Source organism: Ylistrum balloti, unplaced genomic scaffold, assembly GCF_031769215.1.
Source record: "Ylistrum balloti isolate Yb309-2 unplaced genomic scaffold, AGI_CSIRO_Ybal_v1 Utg370872, whole genome shotgun sequence".
Lineage (NCBI taxonomy): Eukaryota > Metazoa > Mollusca > Bivalvia > Pectinida > Pectinidae > Ylistrum > Ylistrum balloti.
In genome coordinates, this window is record NW_026782498.1 from 1 (window position 1) to 9,210 (window position 9,210).

Below are 9,210 nucleotides of genomic sequence, written 5' to 3' on the forward strand. Positions count from 1 at the left end.
ATTATGAACGTATTGTAATGATAAATGTTTCCCGTTCAGATGATTTCAACTGTAAACAGCTGTATTGTCTCTTTACGTAGATCGGTAAAACAATCCTGAAAGTCAGATTCATTTTCGTATAACTGATTTGAAGGGAAGTTTTTAAATGTGAGATCAATTAAAATCGAAAAGAATTTTTTATTGTAGAAAAGGTGTCTCAAGTGTCAAGGTGAAATAAAGATAAAATAAAAATTCCTTCCCAATGACTAATCTAGGTAGGTCTACATAGTGCCGAGTTTATCTTGTCGAATGTTCAAATATCGATGATGACATATATCGACTCGTTGTTCTGAGGATTAATTCTTGCTTTGGGTACGAGAGGTCCCGGGTTCGAATCCCGGACGAGCCTGAAGATATTCTTTTTGTAATATCATCTTTCAACGCCAACAAGGGCTGATAGTTATATAAGGTTTGTTCTGAAATTCTCGCACAAGACATCAGAGGTCCAGGGTTCAAATCAAGGACAAAACCGGCTTTTTCCATCGATATAATTTTTCACCTACATCATATAAAAACAGTATTACGGAAATACTGCGGCTCGTTGGTCTAGTGGTATGATTCTCGCTTCGGGTGCGAGAGGTCCCGGGTTCGACTCCCGGACGAGCCCAACGTTTGAAACATTTTGCAATTTTATCAAACTTGTCAAGGTGAGTACTACATGGGGCACTCAATGGGGTGGATTTTGGCAATTGATACATTAGAACAGGAACGATTATAATGTACCATTGACGTTCTTGTCTTTCGTAACCAATCATTTAAGCTATAGATATAGGTAGGAGTTGGAGAACGGTCCCAGACTAAGAGATTGTAGCAGCAGGGGAAAAGGAAAGGTCGATACTCGCAGGGGCTATCACAATGTTTCAGGGGAACTTGTATGATATAATATAAATGGTACAGGCTGTAGACACTGATCATAATGCTGTGTCCACTATTATTGTTGGAACAAGGATAGGATGTTCTCATAAACACTTGTTAATGGGGTTACCTTTATAATAGGTTGATATATCCTGCGTGTATGTAAAGATATGAATACATATGTGCAAGGACAGTTTCATAACACATGGATCATGACCGTATGACATGTTCTAAGATTCGGTAGGGACGCAGTCAAATAATAGGGGTAGAAAACAAACGTTGGAGTGAGATACATTAAAGTAATCGATAATTTGAAAATATTTTATGTTTGCGTCCGGGAGGAAGAACGATATGAGAAAACATTGAAAACTAGAATATTTACAAGTGTCTAAGGTCTTGTCTAGAGAAAATCGGCAACACGAAAGCAATTACAATTTCACAACGTCTGCAATAGTGTGTATAGTATTTAACGCGTGGGTAGGTTTTCTATTTGCCAAATGGTACGTCTGTTTCTACAGTGTCATACAAAGACGGAACAGCTGTCAGATGCAGTTTAATTCATTGTTTGGCTCTACCGTGTTTTATCTCAAATTGTATATAAAAAAAACGCTATTCACTTGCGTGACTTTTGTACATTCTTCAATACTGCAGCGACGTATGTTTGCATATTTATATTGCTCTGGAGTTTTAATTTGCCTTCTCACTGGTTGTAAAAGAAAACAACAAAGTTTTTAATCAATCTTACGGTCACGACAAGGTTTTTTCTTGGCGTACTGAGTCTAGATTTACATTATACTGTTAAACACAAAAGCTCGGTTTCACAAATGCCTCTTTTCCATAAAAAAGGAAAGAAAAAAAAACATAATCTTAACTTAATTAAAGATTGGATTAAGGAAAGCATCCCCTTCTCTTTAAAATAGGACAAATGTTTCTATGTCTTATTTTGATCTACGGTATGATATATGCTTCCTGTGATTTCACCGTCCTTGAACATTTTCGTGACAGTAGGCGAAAAATTAGATAAAATAGATTAATACTTACACCTATAGTGATCGTAAACATAACACACAAGATAAATACATACGTCGTAGTGATTATAGGTTAAGATACGTTTATGATACAATTCTCCTTATAAAATATTCTGTCAAATAATGTGTTTTAAACATTGAGAATTTTTTTGTGATTGTTTTCACTGTTTTTCTGTAGAGTGTACCTAAATTCATACTCGTGAAAACCACCTTTCAATACAAATTAAGAATGAGATACAGTAGAGTCAGATAATGAATGAATACTGGAAAATATATCGATATTTTCACAGATCCCCCCCTCCCCTCAAAATATTCTTGGGGATTAATTGTCTTGTAGATTTTGTCTCGATTTTCATGTTGATTATCAAGAATATCATAGCAAAAAGATTTACGGGCTCGTCCGGGATTCGAACCCGGGATCTCTCTCACCCAAAGCGAAAATCAAATACCTAGACCAACGAGCCGCTCTTTCGAAAGCATAGATTGAAACAAAACAAAATGGAAATGTTTTATCGGGAATAATTGGTCTTGAGTTGCTACATCGATACTGATGTTTCTATGTTATCTTCAATCTTCAAACAATACATACAATATTGATATGATCAAGGAGAGAATTTACACATGTAACATTTGAACCTTATCATGGTTGATTATCAGACGTATGTAGATTCTGGTACTAATACACGCGCTGTTTATAATGATCGGTCACAGACTTCAGGAGTTCACCGAAGGAACTACCAGAAAAAATCCAGATGATTCTTCAGGAAGCGGCAAGCTCACGACTGGTATTGTTTAGAGATCACTTACAGTTAATTCGATTGGCAGCAAATCATATCCGCTATTTTAGTGCCAAGGTCAGATATACGAAATTCCCTGGATAGACATGGTGGTAAACTGTTTAATCTCTAACAAGATATATGTGGAGCTACACGTCGTGATCATTATCTCAATGACGACCCTGCAAGTAGAGCGTAGGCATTGTACCTGTTAACCCCATTTCATTATCATATCATTTCATTATGACACTACCAACTCTTGTTGGCATTTAAAAGAGCGTTCGCTCCTGTTAAAGAGGGTTTGAGTTCTGTCCCCTGGCCAAGATTCTGCTTCAGTGTTGTGTTGTTCTATGAATGATTCGCTCATTGCCGGTATATTATGATCGGGAGGGGTGATTTGTTTTTTCCTACAACGAAACCATCAAGGACAGCTTTCACAAAGCTGTGTAATAAACCTGATGAATTCCATTTCCCTATTGCGAATTTTCGTTTCGGGATTGAATTCCCAACACATGGTGTTTACATACCGTATTTGATTCAATATTCATAGACCTGTTCCCAATGTCACACAGGCATACATATAAAACAGGGTTTTAAGATTTGGAATTTGATGGAAGATTTACGGTCGTCATACTGATCTCATTGAGATGCTCGTTAGTTTGCCTTTTGGTTGCGTTGTTGTATACCTTGTTCTCATTGAGAACGTGACATTACTTACATAAATTGACATGGCAGATGCCTACTGGAACATCGTACTGACATTCGTACAGAAGGAAAATTTGAAAGAATGTCATATTCCCTTATTGAGCCCTGTCCTTTTTGTCCCAAGGGAGACAATCCTAACATCCCTGCAGAAAGGATTTTACTGAATAATTTGCTCTATTTCCCCTATGCGGCTGCGTCTCAAGGCCTCAGGGGGTTAGACCCACCTTATATACAAAAATCAGCCCGTTTTCCCCCAAGATGCTTTTAACCAAATGTGGTCAAAATCTCCCCAGTCGTTCATGTCTAAAAGCGTTTAAGAGTAATCGATTTAAGTAATGTAGAATGCAAATCTATGGACAGCTTCTCCACATAGAGAACCTTGTATGTCCTGTATGTCGTGTATTAAGTATCCTTACTAACTAAACCTATTGGAAATAACACCAAATTGGTCTTATCCCGGAGTTGCACCAGTGTCCTCTTGCTGGAATCGCACAACTAGACCAACCACCCGCTTAAACAATTATAATGGCAAGTTTTCAAGTTTGGTTAATCATATCTTTACGGAATCTATATCTATAAGTGAAAATTATACCAAGATATTTTAGGAAAATGTTTTATCTGTAGGATAAATCTTTAAACAGGTACATGTAAGTTTGAAAAAGTTCTTGTGTGTAGATATGATTGGAAAATAACAGAGAGAAGAAAAAGTCGGACTCGTCCAGAATTCGAACCCTAAGCGAGAATCATATCCATAGACCAACTAGCCATACACGTCAGAGAACACTCTAGGATGATGAAATCACTTGATTTATATGTTGCTCATAGCCTGGTTCATAAATCAGTTTGTTCTGTAATGGATATGATAAAGACATCTGAACATGCCAGTAGCAGCGTTGGTTATCCTTGAATAGGAAATGACCCGGGACCCACCCAAGTTACATATTTGATAAACAAAACTTCTTAGATATTGATCACCGATTAAACATATCCCATCCAAGTTCCGGGTTCGAAACCCGGTTACCGTTTAAACATACCCCGTCCCAAGTTCCGCGTTTGAATCCCGATCACCGTTTACACATACCCGTCCCAAGTTCCGGGTTTGAATCCCAATCACCGTTTCCACATACCCCGTCCAATTCCGGGTTTGAATCCCGATCACCGTTTACATACACCCCGTCCCAAGTGCCGGTTCGAGTCCCGGATGAGCATCACTTTCGACATGCTCAGAACTTTACCAAATCTTTTGCAAACCAAGTCTTTGTTTCAAGCATGCCTATTTTACCCGTAAAAGTTCTTCTAATCCTTTTATAAAATGTGCAATCATCACAATTCATGTCTGTTGCTACCAAACCAAAACGGATTCTTTAAGCGAGTAACAGACTTTGAGTTGAATGCATTGCTGTACAGACCGAAGACTTTTCTGAAGTACCTTTGTATCATGAAATTTCTTCTAACAGGTTGTGGAAAATTTTATGTCGGAAAAGAAAAAGTGGGGCTCGTCCGGGATTCGAACCCGGGACCTCTCGCACCCTAAGCGAGAATCATACCCCTAGACCAACGAGCCATGTTCAAACTATTTTCTTTGCAAGGGAGGTTTCTCAACTTGTACGTAGAGATAAGACAATTTACCTACTGCCTGAGCTATTGATAAGGTAGATAGTCACGTGTTATGTCTGAGTATTGATGACGTGGCTCCTGATAGATAAAATATCCCTGTAATACCACTGTCTGGTTGTGTGTTCATCTCGCAGTGATACACGTGGCATATACATTATGTATTTAAACTAGAAGAAAACCCCGATCTGTGATTGATAGCTCTGCACAGTAACCTGAAAATACCGAATCCTGTTTATCTAATGTGTGAATGTAATGTTTCCTTGTTATCGAGTAAATCTAGTGTTTTGTGAACAGGCAGAATGGTAGTATCGTTTTCAAACAATCCCTCGACAAGTTTATTACATTGATATTTAAGGAAGTGGTTTTGTTATCGGGAATGCATGCTGGTTCTTTGCTTTTAATTTAGACTCGAAGATACCATCATTTTTTTTAAACTATCGAGGGATTTTTATAATTTTTTTTACGCCTTTTAGCAATGGCTCGTTGGTCTAGGGGTATGATTCTCGCTTTGGGTGCGAGAGGTCCCGGGTTCGAATCCCGGACGAGCCCGTTAGTGTTTTGTTTTTATATAATTAACTTGAAAAAAATCGAGAAGAAAAAAAATAGATAATTCCGAAGTCACCAACCTTTTGTTCCTTTCAGTAACGTACATTTGTCAATGTATTAAATGTGACGACCACTATTGGTGTACAAGTGTTGGTCAGTTCTCTAACTTTAGGCCTACTGTCACTAGAACGTTCACGGATGATGAAATCACTGTAAATAGAGTTCAGTTAGTAGACAACTAAAACCAGACTGCCACTAACTCTAGCGTCTGAAATCATTTCAAAATAACTTCTAATACAAGTGAAAACCCTGCCAGTATCCACAGAAATTGGAACGTGGCACACTTGGTGCAGTAGACCTTTGTCGATAAAGCTCACCACCAGTGTCTACACCTGTGATATAAATGGATTGTACAAATTACACAGAAGTGAACAATCTGTTATGTTTCCAATATATATCAAGTGTTATAAATAGTTGTGAGAGAAAGGGGATTTCTTTAATTCTTTAATTATCTTAGTGTCGGCCGAAATTGTATATTTTCTTGGAAGAGATATTTTTGAAAGCGAGGTAGCAGGAAACAGTTAATTTGGACTAACCTTATCTTTTCCCCTAATTAATTATTCCAACCTAACACTACAACTTTATGGAAGGAATTCATTTGTGAACTCCTGTCGTAAAAGTAACAACACTGTTATGGTAACAATTACTTGATTTTATCAAATTCCACCTCGGAACGCTTTCACGACATGACCACGTGTAAATAACAAGATTGTTTTCAGTGTGTAGACACAGATTCGAAACTGCCACAATAATAATCTCCAATACAACAGAAAAGTATTTTTCTGAAGAATATTAAACCCTACATTGTCCACTTTAACATGACGATAACAATTTCAGCAAGTATTTTTTTTTAATTTTAATCAAAACCTTTATAATGGGGTAATCTAGTGAATAATAATACCACTCATTTCCACACCGAGAAACTGTGTACTGCTGCCTGAAGTCTTTCATTAATAATGCTAATGTTAACACCATTTCCCCAGATAAAGTACCTTGTCGTATTTAATACATAATTGAAAAATAAGTGTATTTTTTCATTTGAGTACATGCGACAGTAAATCAAATTCCGTTTCCATACAAAAAGAATAAATCAAAGTGGCTGATAAAAGCAGAAGTCAATGTAAACTGAAGGCAACATTACGTCCTGTAGAGAGGGAGAAAAAGGAATACATCAACGTGTCAACGAGGCACAATAAACCTGGAAAAATCTGGGACAGGTGATGCGCTATACTGTAGTAGTTTGAGGAAACAATCACACGAACTCTTACAGATTTTGTCAAATAGTGTTTACCTTTATATTGGGGAGTGTCTGATACAACGCGTGTCAGATTTCTACATTCCTGTATAGGTCTTTCTTTTCGTATATCACACTACATGTACCTTCTGCCTTGGTAACCGACTCGTTCTAGTGTGTTGTTTCTCTACACTGTCCTGCCTCCAAACCTTGGCTTACCAGCCGAAATTCTGTAATTCTTTACTGATAAACAATTTAAAACACAGCATGATCCTTGATTTAAAATCGATCATTTAAGTTATATGAATGCAATTTATACTTACATATCATTTATTAGACTAATTTTTCTGACTAAAGCAATTGAAAATAACAAAAACAGGGCTCGTCCGGGAGTCGAACCCGGGACCTCTCGCACCCGAAGCGAGAATCATACCACTAGACCAACGAGCCGTCATATACGTTAGAATCAAGTAGAAATTATAGCAAGACAGTTTACGTAGACCTTTTATCTTAAAGCTGTAGAATAATACGTTCAAATCTATATCGGGAATAATACAACAGGCTTAGAAAAGTTCTTGTGTATTGAACTGTGGGGGTAAGCCAAGTATAGAGACTATGTAACTGAAGTTTAAGTATACGACTATCTACGTTATCAATAGCAAAATCATTAAAGAAATCTGATCTCCATGGAGACAATGTCCTCACGGTTCATAAAAATATACTTCATCAATGGTCCATTCGTCTATGTGAATGATTCTCCTTGGGGGTTCGAGAGGTCCCGCTTCTCATTTAGGAACGAGACATCACTTTCTTGGATTGACCGAGATTTCCATGGCGAATCGTGTCGATTAAGCAGAAGAAGCTTACTCTTCCGGTACACCTAGTTTTATTTTGCTTGTGTTTTTCATGAGTCGGTGTGTAAATCTTTCTTTTGCTCCTATTTTGCCCTAGGTTTACTGCATTTGAGTTTGAATTATCAATATAGCAATATTTCTTTTTCAAAATACCACTTTAGAATTTGTCTACTGTCTTTGGATTTTCATATTGGTTTATCATGACGCTTGTAAAAAGGTTCACGGGCTCGTCCGCGATTTGGACCCGAGACCTCTCGCACCTAAAGCAAGAGTATTTCCCTAGACTGAGGAGCCCCTTTAATTAAAAGAGGATTTTGGGAATGATGGTTGTGGGGAAAACTGTAAATAAACTGTAGACATTTGTATCGGAATCAAGGAGACATACAACAAACCAGAAGTAAAATAGTCAGAACAGTTTTATCTGTCGAGAGTATTCTTTGACTCCGGAACATATAGACGTTGACCTCTTATATTATGTATGGCTCGTTGGTCTAGGGGTATGATTCTCGCTTAGGGTGCGAGAGGTCCCGGGTTCGAATCCCGGACGAGCCCCACTTTTACTTGTTTATTATTTTCCTATCATCTGAATTACATTTGGAATACAAATAATTGATTATATACTAACTCCGTGTATGGCATACGTAATAAGTATTATTGTAATATTTGTTTGTGTGACACTAATGTTTGCAACTCTGCTATTGATGACAGTCCAAAACAAAGGTTAGATATTGTTAACGTCAGTAACAACACATGACACAATCCTATAAACCCTTAACTTTTCCTGCTTTACTCTAAGTTGGCTGTTTCCAAACTTTTCAATTAAAGACAAATATTGAAATAACTTATCGTGGATGACATAGGAATTCTTCCTTGGATGTGTTCTTGTTCTACCTCTCCCTATAAATATGGATCAGCTGGACACATCATTACTGGCGATTTAAGCAAAATCCAAAATGTTAAGCAATGAGATACTTTCCTGATTGTTCCAAATATCCTGAATCTTCTTTCATTAATTAGAATGTGAATTTTTAGACATTTTTGGACTACGGAAGAAAATTATCTCAGAGAGCAGTTGAAATGAAAGCATGTTACGTTGGATTTTTTTCGGTTTATTGTAACAGTAATTGTAAGGACGGTATCTAGTATATAATAGGTGGAAACATACGGACCACCAGACATACTCATCAGGGTAAAACCCATATAATACAATTTCACTTTGATCGATCACAAATATAAATATACATTGTACTTGTTTTAATCCGTCAATATTCTATAACATGGCGGGCATTCAAATCATGAAATAAAATTGTAATTTGTGATGACATGTAATATGCTACATATGAATAATTAATTCTAAGATAATGGTGATGTAACGCGGTTTTTTGTTATTGGCTGAACAGGCCTTGGACGTGTACTACAGTGATTTTTTTTTGACTCGGATATTTGAGTTCTGGACGCTTGATTTTCCCTCACCGCTCAAATTTTGCAGGCCCTTT

At 37.2% G+C, this 9,210-nt stretch overlaps 5 non-coding genes across 5 annotated transcripts; 3 read left to right on the forward strand and 2 right to left on the reverse strand.

The window, feature by feature from the left end:
- The first annotated feature begins 574 nt into the window (after positions 1-574).
- On the forward strand, positions 575-646 carry Trnap-cgg (transfer RNA proline (anticodon CGG)). The gene has a single exon. It is a non-coding gene; the product is annotated as a tRNA-Pro (tRNA).
- Positions 647-4,895: 4,249 nt separating this feature from the next.
- Trnap-agg (transfer RNA proline (anticodon AGG)) lies at positions 4,896-4,967 on the reverse strand. The gene has a single exon. It is a non-coding gene; the product is annotated as a tRNA-Pro (tRNA).
- Positions 4,968-5,497: 530 nt separating this feature from the next.
- Trnap-ugg (transfer RNA proline (anticodon UGG)) lies at positions 5,498-5,569 on the forward strand. The gene has a single exon. It is a non-coding gene; the product is annotated as a tRNA-Pro (tRNA).
- Positions 5,570-7,238: 1,669 nt separating this feature from the next.
- Positions 7,239-7,310, reverse strand: Trnap-cgg (transfer RNA proline (anticodon CGG)). The gene has a single exon. It is a non-coding gene; the product is annotated as a tRNA-Pro (tRNA).
- Positions 7,311-8,194: 884 nt separating this feature from the next.
- On the forward strand, positions 8,195-8,266 carry Trnap-agg (transfer RNA proline (anticodon AGG)). The gene has a single exon. It is a non-coding gene; the product is annotated as a tRNA-Pro (tRNA).
- Positions 8,267-9,210: the final 944 nt, after the last annotated feature.